This window comes from Staurois parvus, unplaced genomic scaffold (assembly GCF_062004578.1).
Source record: "Staurois parvus isolate SC_StPar_1 unplaced genomic scaffold, SC_StPar_1.0 ptg000203l, whole genome shotgun sequence".
Classification (NCBI taxonomy): domain Eukaryota; kingdom Metazoa; phylum Chordata; class Amphibia; order Anura; family Ranidae; genus Staurois; species Staurois parvus.
The window spans coordinates 177,363-198,333 of NW_028317999.1; the positions used below are offsets into that span (position 1 = coordinate 177,363).

The following is a 20,971-nucleotide window of genomic DNA, read 5'->3' on the forward strand; positions in this document are numbered from 1 at the left end:
AACTCAGTCACGGAATCAAGATGGGGATCGCGTTTCTCCATCAGGCGATGAGCCCAATCCTGGGGCTCATCCTGAAGGAGGGAGATTACAAACCCCACCTTGACGGTCTCGGTGATGAATGTGCGGGGCTGCAGGTCAAAAAATAAAGTGCACACGTTCCGGAAGGCCCGGAAGCGGCTTCGGTCTCCACGGAATCGTTCCGGCAGGGGAACGCCGGGTTCAGGAGCTAGGGGTGCAGCAACTGCTCCGGATGCTGAGGTAGCGGGTGACTCCGCAGTGGCGGAACTAGGAGCAGGGGGAGTCTGGGTGGCTAATGTCTCTAAGCGGTCTTCAAGACGGGTGCAGTGGCTGTGAAAGTTCTGGACGGCCTGGGTTAGAGTCGCCAGATGCTGGCATATATCCTCTAGGGACGCCGGTCCTCTTCCTGGCTCTGTCATGGCCGCAAGGTACTGTTAAGATCCGCCAGATGGTGCTGCTGGCTGCCCACTTGACAGACCTACCCAAAGCGTGGAGTCTAAGTCCCGGTCTGTGCTTTCACCAGGGCCCCTGATGGTGGGGATGGACTTGAAACAGACCAGGACCAGGTCACGACCTCTGAGCAGGCCCACCAGTGGCAGGGGGAACCTCTGGGGATGTATTGGTACCGGTAGAGCCAGATGTGAGGAGGACGGCAGGGCCCAGCAGGATAGATTGCGAGCAGTGGTCCCGTGGGAGAGGCGTGGTACAGAATCGGCAGGCGGAGAATCGTCAGGTCACTCGCAGGGTCAGCAGGAGAAGTCAGTCCGTAGATAGGTTTAACAAGCCGGGGGTCAGGATGGGAGAGAGTAGAGTAGTCAGGACAATCCGGGTCAAAATGCAGGAGAGAGTAGAGTAGTCAGGACAATCCGGGTCAAAATGCAGGAGAGAGAAGAGTAGTCAGGGTCAATCAGGATCAAAAACACAGGTACAGGATTCAGGAACTCAGAAGACCTTGCGGCAATCAGTGACAGTGCAGGGCATCTTTAAATATCGCGCCCTGCACTGTCATTGGCTGCCCAGGACGCGCCCCCGGGCTGTCATTGGCCGCCCGAGGCGCGCCCCCGGCTCCCACTGCGCATGCGCGGCGTCCTGTCATCCGCGGCTCGCCGGGACCTAGTGCTTGTATCCCGGCTTGAGCCGTTGCCAGCACGCATGCGCCGGCCGACAGGACGCCGCGATCCCTGACAGGCCTTTTCCTGACAATCCTCTCCAGGCTGCGGTCATCCCTACTGCTTGTGCACCTTTTTCTTCCACACTTTTCCCTTCCACATAACTTTCTATTAATGTGCTTTGATACAGCACTTTGGGAACATCCAACTTCTTTTGCAATTACCTTTTGAGGCTTTCCCTCCTTATGGAGGGTGTCAATGATGGTTTTCTACACAATTGTCAGGTCAGCAGTCTTTTCCATGATTGTGATTCCTACTGAACCAGACTGAGAGACCATTTAAAGATTCAGGAACCCTTTGCAGGTGTTATGGCTTAATTAGCTAATTAGAGTGGGACACTTTGAGCCTAGAATATTGCACCTTTTTCACAATATTCTAATTTTCTGATATTGTGGATTTGAGGTTTTCATGAGCTGTAAGCCATAATCATCACAATTATGACAAATCACAGCTTGAATTATCTTGCTTTGCATGTAATGAGTCTGTCTCATATATTAGTTTCACCTTTTAAGTTGCCTTACTGAAATAAATGAACTTTTGCATGATATTCTAATTTTTCGAGTTTCACCTGTAGTTTTCTATATCCCTAGTGAATAAGATCAAGAAGCATACGTGGAGGATGAATATGGGCTTAATATCCCCTCTGGAGGTATCATCCCTGTATATTAAATATAACCACAACACTTATAATTGGAACTATAAATGTACCTACCAAGGTATAGTACAAAAGAGAATATAAATGCATATAAACAGTATTTCATTGTTGCCATATACATATATCACAAATAAATACTGTAAAAGACTTATAAAATGAATAATGTCGATTGAGTCTGGTAAACTCATGACATCAATTATTATTATTATACAGGATTTATATAGCGCCAACAGTTTGCACAGCGTTTTACAAAACGAAGGTAGACATTACAGATACAATACAATTTGATACAAGAGGAAACAGAGGGCCCTGCTTGTTAGAGCTTACAATCTAGGAGGAAGGGTTAAGTGATACAAAAGGTAATAGCTGTGGGGGGGATGAGCTGATGGAGGAAATAAATGGTGGTTTACTAGGTGGAAGCAGGATAGACTTCTTTAAAGAGAAAGGTTTTCATGGATTGTCTAAAGGTGGATAGATTAGGAAACAGCCGAACAGATTGGGGCAGAGAATTCCATAGGATGGGAGAAGCTTGGGAGAAGTCCTGGAAGCGAGCATGGGAGGAGGAGACACGGGAACAAGCAATGAACTCAGATGAAAAGCTGAGCAGCTTGTATTGGTCCATATAGTTTCCTATATTCCTATTGAAAAAGGACACACAATACTTGCATTTTGTAGTGCAGGGGTATTGAATTAAAATTCACTGAGCTCCGGGCAGTAAGATTTTCATGCATCAAAGGTCCGAATCTTATTTAGGCCCCTGTGGTGCATTTTCGTGTGCACTAAACCATGTGTTGCTGCAGTGCAATTTTGAAAATAAAAAAAAAGTCGGGGACTTCGTGTATCTTGCAGGTAGTGCCGCCCATTAAAATGAATGGGCCGACCTACCCATGACGTGTTCACCTAATGCACATGTACAGACCTGAACCTGTTCTTACATCAGTGTTCTCAATCCCCACTGCACAGCACAGTCCCCTCCTCGTTCACAGCAAGATCCCCTCTTGATGAGGGTCATCAGCTCCCCCTTATCATCACCCCCCTCCACCCCTTTCACAGTAGTGTTCTCACACTGCCACCCCACAACAGTACTGTCCTCTGCCCCCTTCACTGAAGAGTACTCTGCCCCTTTTTACATCATCCCCCCACATTACTGACCTCAGACTCCCCCCAGCAAGCTACTGTACTTACTCAGCCCCCCCACGTTACTGTCTTTAGCTCCCCCCATGTTACTATCCCCAGCCCCCACACTACTGTTCTCAGCCCGCCCCCATGTTACTGTCCTCAGCCCCTACGTAACTGTCCTCACCCCCCCCCATGTTACTGTCCTCAGCAACCCCACAGTACTGTCTTTAGCCCCACATTACAGTTCTTAGTCCCCCCATGTTACTGTCCTTAGGCCCCGTCATTACTGTCCTCAGCCCCCCACTTTAATGCTCTCAAACCCCCCCCCCCACATTGCAGTCGTTATCCCCTCACATTTCAATTCTCAGCTCCTCCACTTTATTTTAATGTCCTCAACCCCCCCCCCCACTTAATGTCCTCAGCCCCTCCCCCACATTCAGTCCCTAGTCCCCCTACATTCAGTCCTCGGCACTCCTTAGCACTAATGTCCTTAGCCCCTTTAACTTCGCCCCAGGCGTTCTACATTACACAGGCTGTGACTGACAGCCAGTGATTGATTGCTAAGACTGCCCTTCATTCTAGCAACCAATCACCTGCTTATTAACCTCGGGCAGCTCGTGCCCTCCAACCAGAACTGTCCCGCCTCTAGCTGTCAGCTCTGTGAGGATGACTGCGAGGCAGCTGAGGGAAGAAAAGGCTCCTAAACTGTATCCTCAGTTGGTATGAAAAAATACATAAGTTATGGACAACAAGAGGATTTTCAGCTGAGTTTGTCATGATCATAACAGAGAACTCTCTGATTTTCAGATAGAAATTCTGTATATTGCAAAAGTGTGGTACAGTTTTTCAGTTCAGGCTTGGGTTGTGTTTGCAAGCCTACTTTCTGTACACTATGAATCTGGCTTCTGTAGAGCCATAGAGACTGTTGTCACTGGTACTGTACTGGGACTGTCCCATTTAAATTAAATGCAAATTAATATATAAGTTACTGCAGAACTGTTTTATGTTACTTTCTAACAAATGTTCATTATTTTCAGTGCACAAAATTATGTTGTCACAATGGGGGTTGGGGATTGCTGTCTGCTGGGCAGGGAAAATGCAGTGTGCTTGTTCCAATACAGAAATACCATTTTTTTTTTATTATTATATCTTTAATAATTTTTATAATACAAATCTATTTTAAACCAACATCATGCAATAGAAAATCCATACTTAATTACATTACCCATCCCCTTATTTACCCCACCCTTTTTCTTCTTGGCCCTTCCATTTACTTCTTGTTCTTAGTTTGTTGATCTGTCTTACTGTTTTCCCTCATTATCTTTTTCCTCTTTCTTTCTTTCCTATTATTTCCAAACTCTTGTTTATTTTCTTTTTTCCCCTATAATCTGCCCACTTCTAAAAATCTTTTTGAATTTTTTAAAATTATACCATCCTTCCCAGGCCTTCTTAAAGTTTTCCATTTTATCCTCGTCTATATGATATAATTCTTCCATTCTATGTATATACTCAACTCTATCCATCCAATCTTTTATTTTTGGGGACTCTGGTGTTTGCCAATATTTAGGAATAAGGCTTTTGGCCACATTTAAAAGATGGAATAATATCATATTTTTATATTGCTTCACCGAAAGCTCTGATTTATAAAATAAGCAAACCCATGGGTCTATTGGTACACTAATCTTATGGATCTCTTATATATGTATACATTGCATTATCTCCCTCCAAAACTCCTGTATTTTGGGACAGTCCCACCAGACATGTGCCATTGTACCCTTACTCCTGCATCCCCTCCAACACTGGGATGAGACCTCTGGCCTTAGTTTATGCATCACATTGGGTGTAATATAAAATCTTACTAGATATTTATAATTCATTTCAACTATGCTCATATTCACTGCCCCATGTATTAAACTTAACATTTTATTTTTTTGTTGCTCATTCAAATTTGTTCCAAACTCCATTTCCCACTTCTCCAAAACATTTTGGGAAACTGGGCCCTCTATTTCAGTGAGGATTCTATAAATCCTAAAGGTAATAGGTTTCTGTTTTCTATTTATACTCAGCAGTTGCTCTAAAGCAGGCCTTGAAATTTCCACTCGCCTGCTCGCCAATGGTGAGTGGAAATTATGGTGGGGGCGAGTGTATGCCCCAGGGCCATCTTGCTGTGCAGACTCAGAGCTCAGGCCGGATCTGTCATTGGCACTGGGAGCTGTCAGACTGCTCAATAGCTGAGCACAGTGAAAGCAAAGGAAGGAGTGTGTGCTGTGCTCTCTGCTTCCCCCTAGAGTGCAGTACCCAGCTCTGTTAGTGAACAACGAAGTACTGCAACTTTTTATAGGGGTGTGTGTGTGTGCCTACCTAATTTCAGCTCACTCTGGTTACATGATCCTCTATGTCAGCCAGTGGTGGCTTCAGGGGAGAGGAGAGAGCATTTAACAGCGTGCGTGTGTGTGTACATGTGTGTGTATGTTTATGTGTGTCTGTGTATGCATGTACATGTGTCTGTGTGTATGTACATGTATGTATGTGTACATGTGTGTGTGTATGCATGTACGCGTGTGTGTGTACGTACATGTGTCTGTATATGTATGTACATGTGTCTGTGTATGTATATGTGTCTGTACGTGTGTATTTCTGTGTATGTACATGTATCTGTGTGTATTCGTGTCTGTACGTACCTGTGTGTGTATACATGTGTCTGTGTGTGTACATGTGTCTCTGTGCGTGTGTGTACATGTTTCTGTGTGTGTATGTACATGTCTGTGTGTGTGTGTGCAGGTGTCTCTGTTTATGTGTGTTTGTTGGTGGCAAGTAACTCTTAAGGCCTGGCTAGTAGCTCAGGGCTTGAAATTTTAAGCCCTGCTCTAAAGGATACATTTCTTCCTCGATCCTTAGTGGCTGTGGGAGCTTTGTGGGATAAAATGTCTTATCTGACCATACCGCCACTCATCCAGTGTAGAAAATATTTCCTTATTCTTCAAATTGTGTAAAAAACATGAAACCCCTTTATCCACAATATCTTTTAAACATGCATGTCTATCAATTATCCATTTCCCTGAAATATTATCATGTGTGGGCAGGAAAAACCTACTTCCTACTTCCCGCCAACGGGATTGACAGTGAATTAAACTTCCAATCCATCTGCTTGTGCATTTCATCCCAAATCCTAAATACATTCCTTGTCAAAGTGCTTGTATCCTCATCCCAAGTGCAAAATTCCTGTGGTATCCAGATAAACTTTATTTAGTGGTGCCTTACTAAGTGAACTTTCCATTTTTATCCAACTTCTCCCTTGTTCGTTATATATCCAATCTACAATTCATGCTAGTAGCACCGAATTATTATATGTCCTAAAATCTGGCATATTTAATCCCCCTTTTTTTTGCTACTGCATAAAACTTCATATTTGACTCTTGATTCTTTGTTGGTCCACACATATCTAAGTGTAATTTTTTTGAGAAACCTAAAACAGACCCCGGAAGAGGTATTGGAAGCATAATAAATTTCTATAAAACTTTTGGTACTGTAATCATCTTAATTATATTTATCCAACCTATCCAAGACAGCATTCTCAAAGAGGATTTCCTCAATTCATCCTTTATCTCATTTATTAATGGGATATAATTTGCCTGATATAGATTTTTTTTCTAGGCGATGTTAATTTTATTCCCAAGTACTTTAGTTCTTTTTCTCTCCATGTAAAGGAGAATTAATTTTCAAATTGGATAACTCTCCATATTCTTTAAATTTTCTCATTAATTTCGGTAATGTTAAGCTGGGGTTTGCGATAACAGTTGTTCCAAGGAGATGACAAACAGCAACGGGGAAAGGGGACATCCCTGTCTGGTTCCACTATGCATCCTAAAGAACTTTGATAGTGAACCATTTACATTCACTGCAGCTGAAGGACACCTATATAACTCTTTTATCCACTGCATCATTCTAGGCCCAATTCCTAATGTTCTCAGCGTGTCAATCATCAATCCCCAATCTACTCTATCAAATGCCTTTTCAGCGTCAACTGACAGAATAATTCCCGGTACCTGTTCTGTTTCATTCTTTTGCAGGATAAGCAATGTTCTTAAGCCATAATCCTTTCCCTCTCTGCCCGGGATAAACCCCACTTGGTCTAAGTGTATCCAGTCAGACATCAACTCTTTTCATCCTTGTAACTAATACATTCGCATACAGTTTTGTATCAGTATTCAGCAAAAGGTATAGGTCTGTAGCTGGTACATTGAGACCATTCTTTCCCCTCCTTGAGTATTACTGTGATCTATGCCTTTACAATTCCTCCCATATCGTTGTCTCCTCTCCCAGTGTGTTCATGTAAATACACAGTTTGGGGACTAGATGTTCTTTAAACTTCTTATAGTATCCCATGGTAAATCCATCAGGTCCGGGACTCTTTCCTACAGCTGTACCCTTTAATGCTACGTTGACTCCTATTGATATTAAGCTGTCTAGAGCTGTTAATATTGTCCACTCTAGGTAAACTGGCCTCATTCAGATAAGTCTTCCTCTTCTTTTTCCTCTCATCTTCCATTTCCTTCTGGTTCTTACCTTCTGCTCCATATAGACCACTATAGTATCTCTGGAATGTGTTAGCGATGTCGGTGGTTGAATAAACCATTTCACCTTTTTCATTTTATCTGTAAAGTTCCTTGATTTCTTTTCCTTCAACTTCTTCATTAGGTATTTCCCCGGTTTATTCCCCCACCAATATCTTTCCTTTGAAACCCCGTTAAATATCTTTTTTGTTTCTTGTTCCATAAAAGCTTTTAACTCCTCTCTTTTTAATACTCTCTCTTGTTGTTACTCTATGTTTATTTTCTTTTTGTGTGATTGTTCCAGCTGAAGTAGTTCTTCCATTAATATCCAAATTCTCCCCCCCCCCATTTTTTCTTTATATCTGTACCTATTGCAATCAATATACCCCTAATATAAGCTTTATGTGCTTCCCATACCGTGGCGATAGAAACCTCCTCGGATTCATTTAACTTAAAATATTGATCTATTTCCTGCTTTACTCGTTTCCACTTCCGTGTTTTGTAAAATAGTCTTGTTTAATTGCCACATATTTATTTTGTTCTGTTCCCTTCCACACCGTAGTTTCATTGTGACAGGGGCATGGTCTGATATAGATATTACTTCTATGTTAGTTTTCACCAAAGACTCCAAGAGTCTATGTTCAATCAACATATTGTCCAGTCTTGAATACATCCTTTGTGCTGCAGAGAAGAAGGTATAGTCATTTTCCTTAGGGTGTTCAACCCTCCAAGCATCCATCAGCTGACATTGATATAACTTTTTTTCTATATTCTTTAGACTCCTATCCCCCTCTCTCTGGGCGCACAATGAGGCATCCATCTCTGGGTCCATGCAAAAATTAAAATCACCTGCCAAAATCATACTACCCTTTTTACAGTCTGTAAATTTTGCCAATATTCCTTCCAAATATTTTGTCAGGTTTTTATTGGGGCAATAAATATTTGCTAATGTACACTCCTCCCTTCAAGCTTCCTCTTAAAATTAAATATCGGGCTGCTGGATCTACCAGCTTTTCATCCAAAGTAAATTTTATGTTTTTTCCAAACCCTATCGCCACACCCTTTGACTGTCTTACTGGAGAGTCCGCATAGTACCAGGTTAGTAAAAATCAAGAATATAACTTAATATTTGAATCCTTGGATATATGTGTCTCTTGAAGAAACACCACTTCAATAGATTGTTGGTATATTTCCCTTAAAACCTTGTGTCTTTTTGTTGGAGTATTTAGTCCTTTAACGTTATATGTCATAAAGTTAACCATATTCCTTCTTCCCATTTAACTGTTTTCCTCTATGTATCCTTTGCAAGGATAGAGGTAAACAAAATTTTAAAACAGGAAGACCTTCCCTTTTTTCCCCTCCTCCCTCCTACCACCCTTCCCCAACCCCTCCCCTTGAGAGCCACAAAAAAACCTATTTTTGGTCCTTGAATCAACTGTGACCCAAAGTCACAGTTGATTCCTTCTTCTGGGTAAGACTCTGAGCACGTACGCCCTTTCAGACCTTGTTTTCTCATATTTTGGTCTGAAGTTTGGCAGCATGTTTGGCCTCCCTACTACCCACCATGGTACTCCATCTTCCTCCCCCACCTACCCAATCTTCTTTATTATTATAGTTTTCTAGCCTAATACACATTTACCTTAACCTGAGGGCTCCCTTTAACCCATCCTTGAAGGAGAAGGATTTTGTCCCTGAAGTATTACCCAGCGGATGGGATGAGCAGGGCAGTGGGGGGAGGAGAGAGAGCAATTTTTAATTTTTTTTTATATATTAAGGGGGGTAGAGAATACCACACTTGGATCCTCCACCTCCCACTTCTCTCTCAAATCCCTTCTACCACCTTCGCCCCCCATCCACCTATCTCTTTTTAGAGACTGATTGTCATTTCCCCTCATCTAATGTTATATTCTCTTTCCTTTCTACAAACCACCCATTAATGTATAAAATTTGTAATTCTAATTTTTCACAAAAGTCATTTAGAACTTCTGGGAATCTCAGTTTCACCAATTTCCCATCCTTCCACCTGATCAAGTATGCCGGGAATCCCCAATTGTAACGTATGTTTTAATTTCTCATTTGTTCTAACAATGGTTTCAAAGCTCTTCTTCTAGCAAATGTCTCCTGTGCTATGTCTGCAAAAATTTGCAGTTTCGTCTCTCCATACTTTATATCTGGCATCCCGTGTAGCTTTTTCCAACTTATTTCTCTGTCTTCATGTGCCTAGGGGTATCTGATGTGATTTTTTGGAATCTTCTTATCCTGTGCACTCTATTTTCAATTGCTTTGTCTTTCTCCTTTCCATTATTTTATTAAACAATCTTCTCATAGTGTCCCTTAGATCTTCTCCTTGAGACATTTCTGGTATACCTCTGATCTTCTTTTATCTCTGTTTTCCTGATCTTCTAATTTATAGCATAACAGTCTCTGTTCTCTTTTCATTTCCTCCATTTGTTCTTCTAATTTATTAATTACTTGTGCTTGTTTTTCCAATTTCCCTTTTGTTTCCTCTACTCGTGACAGAACTTGTCCCATTTCGCAGTGTAAAACAGCCATTTCGCTTTTTATAGAATTTTCTAGTTTTACAAACATATCAGTGATTTCTGATTTTGTGGGCATTTGTAGCCTTGCTTCTTGCTCCTCCATATTTCTTTTTCCCCTTTCTCTATCTGGCTTTGAGATCTCTTTCAGCTGATTTCTGTCCAATACCTCAAAAGACAATCTCTCTTGACCTCCAGTTTAGTATTCTTCTCCCTGACTTTCCAGAGTTAGTTCCTCTGGGCTTTTCTCATGCAAAGGCATGTATTTTTTTATTGTACTTGTATTTAAGTTCGACTGAGGAGTTTTCGCTCCCCTCCTTTGACAGATCTAATCTTCATGATTCTCAAGATGTATGGGGGGTTATGATGCTAAGTGCAGATTTACTTTTCAGATTGAGTCCTGAGTACACTATCCCATCCACCTCTGGGGCCCCCAAAACACTGACTGGCATTCGATTGTTCCTTATTTTCTTCTTGTGTCTCGCTGGTTCACCCTTTGTGTTGGGGGGCTCCTAGGCCCAGCAGTCTCCTCCTCCCAGATCTCTGCCTCACATCCTGCGACCGGCTCTGCAACGCACACACCTCCGTACCACACACTGCCACCATCACCACTCCACACTCTGCCTCTCCACAAGGAATCCGCCACGCTGTAAAGAGGAGCAAGCTGGGGGCCCGTTAGGGATGGGGCAGAAAGGCTCCATCCTCCTCTCTCCGGCGCTCAGCTCCCAGGCTCCCTGCCCGGTCACATGACTGATCACATGGGTCCTCCCAGTTCTCTGCTTCTCTGCCAGGTCCTTCTTCTCCTAGTGATAGGCGGCCGCCTTCTGGTCCTGTACCGCTGCACATCTCTCTGCTCCCTGGTCCACCAGCCGCACAGGTGGCTCTGATGGGCACTGGTAAGTGGCACTGACACGCACTGACTGGCACTGAAAAGCAGTTCTACCGGGCACTGATATGTGGCATTGATGTGCACTGGTAGGCACTGATATGTGGCACTGATGGGCACTTACAGGTGGCATTGATGGTCACTGACAGATGGCACTGATGGGGCTACACTGATCATCAGCCGCACAGGACTCTCCCATACCGAGGCTTCTCAGCAGCAGCACAGGTAAGCGGAGGGGGTCATGTATCTCCTAGCCCATACTGTTGTAGAGCACCATGCTCATGCCCCTCCCCCCGATTCCACAGCACTTCTCTTCTGCCACATGATGCCCTTTCAGAGATACCATTCTTGTTACATTTACCTCTCTTGAGTTTTTCATAAATTCTAAATTTATATTTGTCAGGGCTATCTTAACTGATGGACCATTTGTGTACAAAGCCAAACTATGCATTCATGTATAAAATCTGGAGCTTCTGTCTGTAACAACTAAACTGCTGGTATAGACGTCACCTAAAATTTCAAATATATACATAAACCCAGTGTCTTAAAGTGGTTCTAAAGGCTGAAGGTTTTTTACCTATTGCATTTTCTGCATTAAGGTAAAAAACCTTCCGAGTTCAGCCCCCCTCTCCTTATATGTAGTTGAGCCTGATTTCGATCCAGAGCTGTGCCTGAGAGCAGCAGCTCTTTCCACTGTTTCCCACCTCATAGGCTCAGAGACATTGGCTCCTTAATCACAGCCTTTAAGGAGGGAGTGGGGGCAGGACTGAAATAATTCCTTTAACCTTTTGCCTACCAGGCACTTTTACCCCCTTCCTGCCCAGGCCAATTTTCAGCTTTCAGCGCTGTTGCACTTTGAATGACAATTGCGTGGTCATGCAACACTGTACCCAAACAAAATGTTTTCATTTTTTTGAGACAGAGCTTTCTTTTGGTGGTATTTAATCACCACTGGGGTTTTTATTTTTTGATAAACAAAAAAGACTGAACATTTTAAAAAACAATAAGTTTTTTCTTAGTTTCTGTTATAAAATGTTGTAAATAAGTAATTTTTCTCCTTCACTGATGTGCGCTAATGAGGCTGCAGTGATGGGCACTGATAGGCGGCACTGATGAGACACTGATAGGTGGCACTGATGGGCATTGACAGGCATCACCTGTGGGCATTGACAGGCATCACTGATGGGCAATGAAAGGCAGCACTCATATATGGCACTGATAGGTGGCTCTGATGGGCACTGGTAGGTGGCACTGACTGGCACTGAAAGGCAGCTCTGATGGGCACTGATATGTGGCGTTGATGTGCACTGGTAGGCACTGATATGTGGCACTGATGGGCACTTACAGGTGTCATTGATGGTCACTGACAGATGGCACTGATGGGGCTACACTGATCATCAGGGCCCTGATCATCAGTGCCCTGATGATCAGTGTAGATGTCCCTTCTGAGGAATGTCGATTTACCGGCTCTCCTCTCCTCATTAACTGTTAGTGGGAGGAGAGGACTGCCGATCACTGGCATTTCCTATTTACATGTGATCAGCTGTGTTAATCGACACAGCTGATCATATGACAGAGCTGACGTCATCGGCTCTTTACAGTGACTGGTGATCTGCTGTGTCCCAGGGAAACAGCGCACAACAGATCGCCGCTCCGCATGCCCTCTCATGTCAGAAGCTACAGTAAGTAGAAAAGTGAGGAGCACCTAACTGACTTTACCAAATTTTATTCCCAATCTCATGAGACTAGCAGTAGCCTAGAATTATCCCACACTGCAGATACACTCCTATGAGGCTGTATGCACAGGAGTACCTAGGCCTCACTTACTAGAAGGAATTCAAAGCAAAACTTCAGGATGTTATTCAGGCACAATTAACAATTCTAATTGTTCTCTTACCATAGCAAATCTTTACTTTTTTTTAATTCAGTTCTAATTTAAAGGGTATTTTTGCTTTTGCAGCCAAATTTGAGAAAGCTCTTAGAAACATCTGCACAGTATGGCTTGCCAACAGCTCACAGGCTACAGAAGACAAGCCCTTAAATCAAAGTACATACATAGATTATGGTGCAATTCAAATAAAGTGACTGAAGGCAGAAAGTTGTCTTACTACTGCTATATATAGGGCTCTTGAGGATTCCCTCCCCTGTGACCCACAGGCCTCAGCCTATTTAATATGGTGGTTTTACTAAATTATTTCACTTACACCATTGATAGTATGTTGCATTAAGGAAAGGGTGATTAACCCCTGGTGAGAAATAGTATTGTTTGGACCTGTCAGTTAGTAGGTCCCATTCATTATAGTGAGATCACATCTGGGGTGTTGTTTGCGGTGTAGCCAGAGTGAAAAATGCACAAAGATTTTGCAGTTTTTGGTGAAGTGCATCACTGAAGACTGATGGTGGAGAATTTTGGAAATAAACTGTTTGCATCACTGAGGATTCATTTGTGTACTGGAGAGTAGAGACTTGTGGATGCATTTTCATTACCCTAGTAGGTACTATGACGAAAGGGGTGCCTGACCCCTGCCCTTCGCACCAACTCGTGACAAAGGACTTACCACTCTCACACCATGCTGTCACTTACAGTACATAATGCCACTCAGCTGCACTCTGCACAAAGATTTTCCAGTTTGCGGGACCACAATCTAGGTGCTAGCAGCCTGAGAGCGATTGTCACTGGGTTACGTTAACTGAGCAATAACCCTTTAAACTGCTATCACCACCTTTTTTACCGAGAAGGCAGAAACTCATAATCTTAGCATCAACAACTATGATTTTAGAATACACATCTCTAATACACACAGGTATGTTAAGACATTTATACTACAGTAGCATTCTTCAAGAGACAGGGATTCTTTTAGTTTGCATTAAAAGCCTTAGAGACAGTTTTAACACTTTTAAAAATATGGTTTAATAATGAAAAGGTCAAAGTGGTGCAAATAAAATATTTACAGAAATAGGGGTGTTACAAAGAAATAAAGAGACAACAAGGCAACAGAGAAATAAAAAGGAGTTGAAAATTAAGAATGCTTAACAATGTCCTGGTTTGCAGAGTCCAATGAATAAGTAAAAAATGGTACAGTGGCTCGTCCTTGGTTTGATGTTAAAACGAGAGCTATCAAAATGTCCTGGCATTCCCCTTTTCTTTACATCAGGGGGGGAGGGGGTGTTGGCAGAGACCATCTGACTAGTCAACCGGTTTAAGGGATGGTTTCTGGGAGGGATAAATAAAGTAAAAGTGGTGCAGTACAATCTAGTATAAAATAAATAAAAATTGTAATTGATGCCAAAACCCAGTGCTGCAAATCATATATAAATGCTAAATATTAACTATGCACATCACACACTGTGCCATGTAAATTCATCTCAAACATCATAACAGTTCATGATCAAATAAAATCACAATTCATAACCAACATTAATATATGAGTGAAAAACATCAATAAGTCTTGGAAAAAGATAAAAATAAAGGTGAATAATCATGGGTGAGCCACACTTAGTATAAGGTCCATATAGGTGAATAAGGATCCGTGCTGTCAAACTGTATACTAAATAAAAATATTGATTTGCAACCAGTCCACATTCAAATAAAATCTGTGCTGTTCAATATCTTAGTCCCAGAGCGATATCACCTATTGTGTCACCAAGACAATCATGCTCCACCATATGTGCAAATTGGCTGCTCACCTCAAGTTGAGACCCATATTCACATAGAAGTCAAACGCGCTTGAAATAAGGCCCCTCAATCTGGGTAACAGACTCTCCCCTCGTACACTTCCCAATCGGATGGCAAAAAAAGTCCTTCATATAGGTCAATGGATGCTCCAAAGAAAAGATAGTGAAGAGAGGGCACCCATAGTGTAGTAATAAAGGTAAGATTTAATAAGTAAAAGATCATTATACTCACTCTGATAAAAACTATAATCACGTATCTCCGTTCCAAATCTGCAGATCAATACCTCCTTCTGGTCTAGGCCATGACCGGGCATCACCTGTCTCCATCCTCCGACGTGTTGTGTCACAAGACCACGTGACTTCTTCATGGAAGTCTGCTGGGAGGTCACCACATTTATGTCCCAGAAACAGTTTTGTATAGGTATTCATATCTCTGAATACCTATGGGGTACAGTCTGCTAAAATGTAGATTATTGTCCAGCCTGGATTTAGCGTCAAAATGAATATAAATGTGATAGGTGAACTGGGCATCCGAAACCTAGGAGAGGAATTGGGCTGGTTCTGCTCCCAGTACTCCTAGGGTAGCGGTGTTTGGGCTCAAAATGCTGCACATTAACTGAGGGAGGTAAATATATCCTTACTATGGCTGTGCTGTTGGTTCATGAGTTAGAGTGTTGGCTGATAACAAATCTATCAGGGAGGTATACTGGCCATTCCCTTCAGTTGAGTTATTTATGACCAGACATCTGTTTGTTCTTCAGGTTGCTCAAGCTTGTGAGGGTGAGTTTTATTAGGGTTTCCCAGAGTGGAGTGTGAATTTAGCTGTTAGGCATGAGATTTTATTATTTAGATCCATTAATAGATTATATACGTATGATAGAAATGCCACCTTTGGTTGAGTATCTGGTTTTACAGAAGATCTTGAATGGTTTCAGAGACAAAGCTGAACCTTTAGATTTGGTATGGAGATATGATGTAATTTGGCTGTATCAGAACAATTCGGTTAGGGTAATTTGCTTTGATAGTGTTGCAGAGTATATAGGTCATTACCATGCAAAAAAATCCCTATTCATAGGAGTCCTTTATTTTCCCACCAGTGAAATTGACATGGAAGAAGGCTGAGAGTAAATTGTGGGGAGCTAAAAGGAGTGTGGGGAGAAAAAAGATTTCTCCAAGCTTGCTCTCTGTCCCAAATACCAAGTGAATAGGATAGTTATTTACTGTACATTTTTATGGTATATATGATATACTAGAGCACCACACTATTTTATATACTGCACTTATAAGGATTTATTTTGTTGTGGGAATTACCATTTAGTGCAGGCCAGCTACAGTCAGGTCCATAAGTATTGGGACATCGACACAATTCTAACATTTTTGGCTCTATACACCACCACAATGGATTTGAAATGAAACAAACAAGATTTGCTTTAACTGCAGACTGTCAGCTTTAATTTGAGGGTATTTACAGCCAAATCAGGTGAACGGTGTAGGAATTACAACAGTTTTCATATGTGCCTCCCACTTTTTAAGGGACCAAAAGTAATGGGACAATTGGCTTCTCAGCTGTTCCATGGCCAGGTGTGTGTTATTCCCTCATTATCCCAATTACAATGAGCAGATAAAAGGTACAGAGTTCATTTCAAGTGTGCTATTTGCATTTGGAATCTGTTGCTGTCAACTCTCAAGATGAGATCCAAAGAGCTGTCACTATCAGTGAAGCAAGCCATCATTAGGATGAAAAAACAAAACAAACCCATTAGAGAGATAGCAAAAACATTAGGCTTGGCCAAAACAACTGTTTGGAACATTCTTAAAAAGAAGGAACGCACTGGGGAGCTCAGCAACACCAAAAGACCCGGAAGACCACGGAAAACAACTGTGGTGGATGACCGAAGAATTCTTTCTCTGGTGAAGAAAACACCCTTCACAACAGTTGGCCAGATCAAGAACACTCTCCAGGAGGTAGGTGTATGTGTGTCAAAGTCACCAAAAAAGAGAAGTCTTCACCAGAGTGAATACAGAGGGTTCACCACAAGATGTAAACCATTGGTGAGCCTCAAAAACAGGAAGGCCAGATTAGAGTTTGTCAAACGACATCTAAAAAAGCCTTCACAGTTCTGGAACAACATCCTATGGACAGATGAGACCGAGATCAACTTGTACCAGAGTGATGGGAAGAGAAGAGTATGGAGAAGGAAAGGAACTGCTCATGATCCTAAGCATACCACCTCATCAGTGAAGCATGGTGGTGGTAGTGTCATGGCGTGGGCATGTATGGCTGCCAATGGAACTGGTTCTCTTGTATTTATTGATGATGTGACTGCTGACAAAAGCAACAGGATGAATTCTGAAGAGTTTCAGGCAATATTATCTGCTCATATTCAGCCAAATGCTTCACAACTCATTGGACGCCGCTTCACAGTGCAGATGGACAATGACCCAAAGCAGACTGCAAAAGCAACCAAAGAGTTTAAGAAAAAGAAGTGGAATGTTCTGCAATGGCCAAGTCAATCACCTGACCTGAATCCGATTGAGCATGCATTTCACTTGCTGAGGACAAAACTGAAGGGAAAATGCCCCAAGAACAAGCAGGAACTGAAGACAGTTGCAGTAGAGGCCTTGCAGAGCATCACCAGGGATGAAACCCAGCGTCTGGTGATGTCTATGCATTCCAGACTTCAGGCTGTAATTGACTGCAAAGGATTTGCAACCAAGTATTAAAAAGTGAAAGTTTGATTTATGATTATTATTCTGTCCCATTACTTTTGGTCCCTTAACAAGTGGGAGGAACATATGCAAACTGTTGTAATTCCTACACCGTTCACCTGATTTGGATGTTAATACCCTCAAATGAAAGCTGACAGTCTGCAGTTAAAGCACATCTTGTTCGTTTCATTTCCAATCCATTGTGGTGGTGTATAGAGCCAAAAATGTTAGAATTGTGTCGATGTCCCAATATTTATGGACCTGACTGTATATACACTGCTCAAAAAAAATTAAAGGAACTCTTTTTAATCAGAGTATAAAATCAAGTCAATTAAACTCCTAGGATATTGATCTGGTCAGTTAAGCAGCAGAGGGGGTTGTTAATCAGTTTCAGCTGCTTTGGTGTTAATGAAATTAAGAACAGGTGCACTAGATGGGCAACAATGAGATGACCCCAAAAACAGGAATGATTTTACGGGTGGAGGCCACTGACATTTTTTTCCCTACTCATCTTTTCTGACAATTTTTCACTAGTTTTGCACTTGGCTAGGGTCAGTGTCACTACTGGTAGCATGAGGCAATACCTGGACCCTACAGAGGTTGAACAGGCAGTCCAACTCCTTCTGGATGGCACAGAAGGTTTGCTGTGTCTCCCAGCATAGTCTCAAGAGCATGGAGGAGATTCTAGGAGACAGGCAGTTTCTAGAAGAACAGTACAGGGCCATAGAAGGTCTTTAACCCATCAGCAGGACCGGTATCTGCTCCTTTGTGCAAGGAGGAACAGGATGAGCACTGCCAAAGCCCTACAAAATGACCTCTAGCAGGCTACTGCTGTGAATGTCTCTGACCAAACAAACAGAAACAGCCTTCATGAGGGTGGCCTGAGGGCCCGACGTCCTCTAGTGTGCACTGTGCTCACTGCCTGGCACCATAGAGCTCAATTGGCATTTGCCATTGAACACCAGAATTGACAGGTCTGCAACTGGCGCCCTGTGCTTTTCACAGATGAGAGGAGGTTGACCCTGAGCATGTGACAGACATGAAAGGGTCTGGAGAAGCTGTGGAGATCGTTATGCTGCCTGTAACAATGTTCAACGTGACCATTTTGGTGGTGGGTCAGTGATGATCTGAGAAGGCATATCCATGGAGGGACACACAGACCTATACAGGCTAGACAATGGCACTGACTGCCATTAGGTATCGGGATGAAATCCTTGGATCCATTGTCAGACCTAACGCTGGTGCAGTGGGTCTTTGGTTTCTCCTGGTGCATGACAATATGCGGCCTCATGTGGCGAGAGTATGCAGGCAGTTCCTGGAGGATGAAGGAATTGATACCATTGAATGGCCCCCACACTCGCCTGACCTAAATCCAGTAGAACACCTCTGAGTTATCATGTTTCGGAGACCTGTAAGGACATCGGTACTGCTTGCTGTATATGCCATGGACAGGAGCCTTCGTTTGTCTTACCATTGAGATCCATCCAGTCTGGAATCATCAACCTATTTTTATGCTTTGTGACTCCTTGTGGGTCACAGTTGGAAGGTGAGCGCTCATGCTAGGTGGTGATGGATTGCCCGTTTGTTGGGGCCACTGAGTTTTCACGGCTTTGTGCTGAAGATGCACACTTTTTTTGTGTTTTTTTGGGACTATTTGTTTGAAGCCACAATTTTTTGCCATTGACATTAGTTGTGTTTTTTATATATTTTTCATGCATTTCATCCACTGAACACTCTATCTGTATTGCATTTACTATTTTTTGGTCACAATTTATCTTTGTTGCCACTTATGACACTCGTTTCATACCTGTTGGGATTATTTCCTTATGGCACGAGTCATATGTTTTTTATTGAAAGAAAGGGGGTGCTGTTGTGCTTAGGAAAAATGTTTTTTAAATGTATGAAAATTATACTATATATATGATACCAGATAGATGTAAACTCACCGTCATTTCATGACCACCAATCTCTAGGTAAGTCACACTCACTTTTGGGACTAACCCAGCATGAATTAAGATGGCCGCCGTATTCCAAATACCGGAAGTGGCATCAGCGGAAGTTGCGTCATCTTAATTCCTATTCATAATTAACAAAGCTGAATACACCCGGTGCCAGGAATGGCATTGTTTTGTGAGTGGCATTATTAGTGTTTGACCCCATATTAAAGTTCTATAGGGTTTTACACTATGGGATGTCTGGTTTTGTTTTAATTTACGCTGAAAATATGAAATACTGCCTTTGGAGGAGAGGAGTTTTCTAATATTGCTGCAGTCCTAGTGGAAGTTTGTCGGTTACTACCAGCAACCACAGTTAAGAGGTGAAGGAATATCGGCCATCAGGACCATATTGCATACTGGGATAGTCCCAAAAGCGAGTGTGACTTACCTAGAGATAGATGGTCATGAAATGATGGTTAGTTTACATCTATGTGGGGCACCAGTGTGAACACAGTGAAGCATTTGTCATTTCAGTATGGAGGTTCACCATTAAAGACACAGCACCATTGCACTAAAAATTCACATGTCGGGACTGAATACTAATATTGTATTTGAATTTTGTTCTTGTTATCACTTTAATTTGCACATTGGATTTAGTTGATTTGTGACCTTAGCGCGGTCCATTTGAAATACATATGTTTTTTATGCTGATTGTTCACTCATCTTTTGATGTTTTTTATGCTGATTGTTCACTCACTTTATGAATCAGTAGTACAGCACTTTCTTGCACATTTATTTGTTTTTATGTTGATTGTTCAGTCACTTTATGGTTAAGTAGCACAGCACTATTTCTTTTATACATTTTTTCTTACTATTTGATTATAGTTAGGTGTTAGCAGCCACTGTGGTTTGGGTTTTTTAGTATATCTGGCAGCGCAGGAGGCTTCTTTTTTTTCCTTTTTTTTTTTTCTTGTTCAATCCCTTCATTGGATTCCACTAACTCAATGTATAAAATTCAAAGTACTAACCACTGCATACAAAGCCATCCACAACACTGCCCCTAGCTACGTTACCAACCTCATCCGAAGATATCGTCCAAGTCGCCGACTCCACTCTTCCCAAGACATCTTGCTCTCTAGCTCCCTCGTCACCTCCTCCCACGCTTGCCTCCAGGACTTCACTAGAGCCTCTCCCATCCTCTGGAACTCCCTACCACAGTATGTCCGGTCAGCCCCCCACCCTGTCTGCCTTTAGGCGATCTTTAAAAACACTCTTATTCAGGGAAGCCTACCCCACCTCCACCTAAGAACTGTACTTGTGCCACCTCCATCAGAACATCGCCTACAGCTATCACCTTTTGTACCACCTCCTCCTTCCTTTAGATTGTAAGCTCCATGAGCAGGGCCCTCCTATTCCTTCTGTACTGAAATGTATTGTAATTGTATGGTCTCCCTTATATTGTAAAGCACTGCACAAACTGTTGGCGCTATATAAATCCTGTATTGTAATAATAATAATATCTGTATAGATATCCATCATGATATTTTTCCCCATTGAAATCCGATGTGTTTTCAGTGTGTTAATTTCATTTCTTTGAGCAGTGTATTTGATAGACACTCATTGCAAGGCAGGAGTAAAATATTACCAGCAACTTTTGAAAATGTTTTTAAGTTATGCTATGTTAATAGGGACATATAACAAATATAAGTTTAG

At 42.2% G+C, this 20,971-nt stretch overlaps 1 protein-coding gene across 3 annotated transcripts in view; it reads left to right on the plus strand.

Annotated features, from left to right (window-relative positions):
- Positions 1–20,971, plus strand: part of LOC149461400 (ethanolaminephosphotransferase 1-like) — a 97,762-nt gene that overhangs the window by 47,169 nt on the left and 29,622 nt on the right. The gene's annotated exons all lie outside the window — the stretch shown is intronic.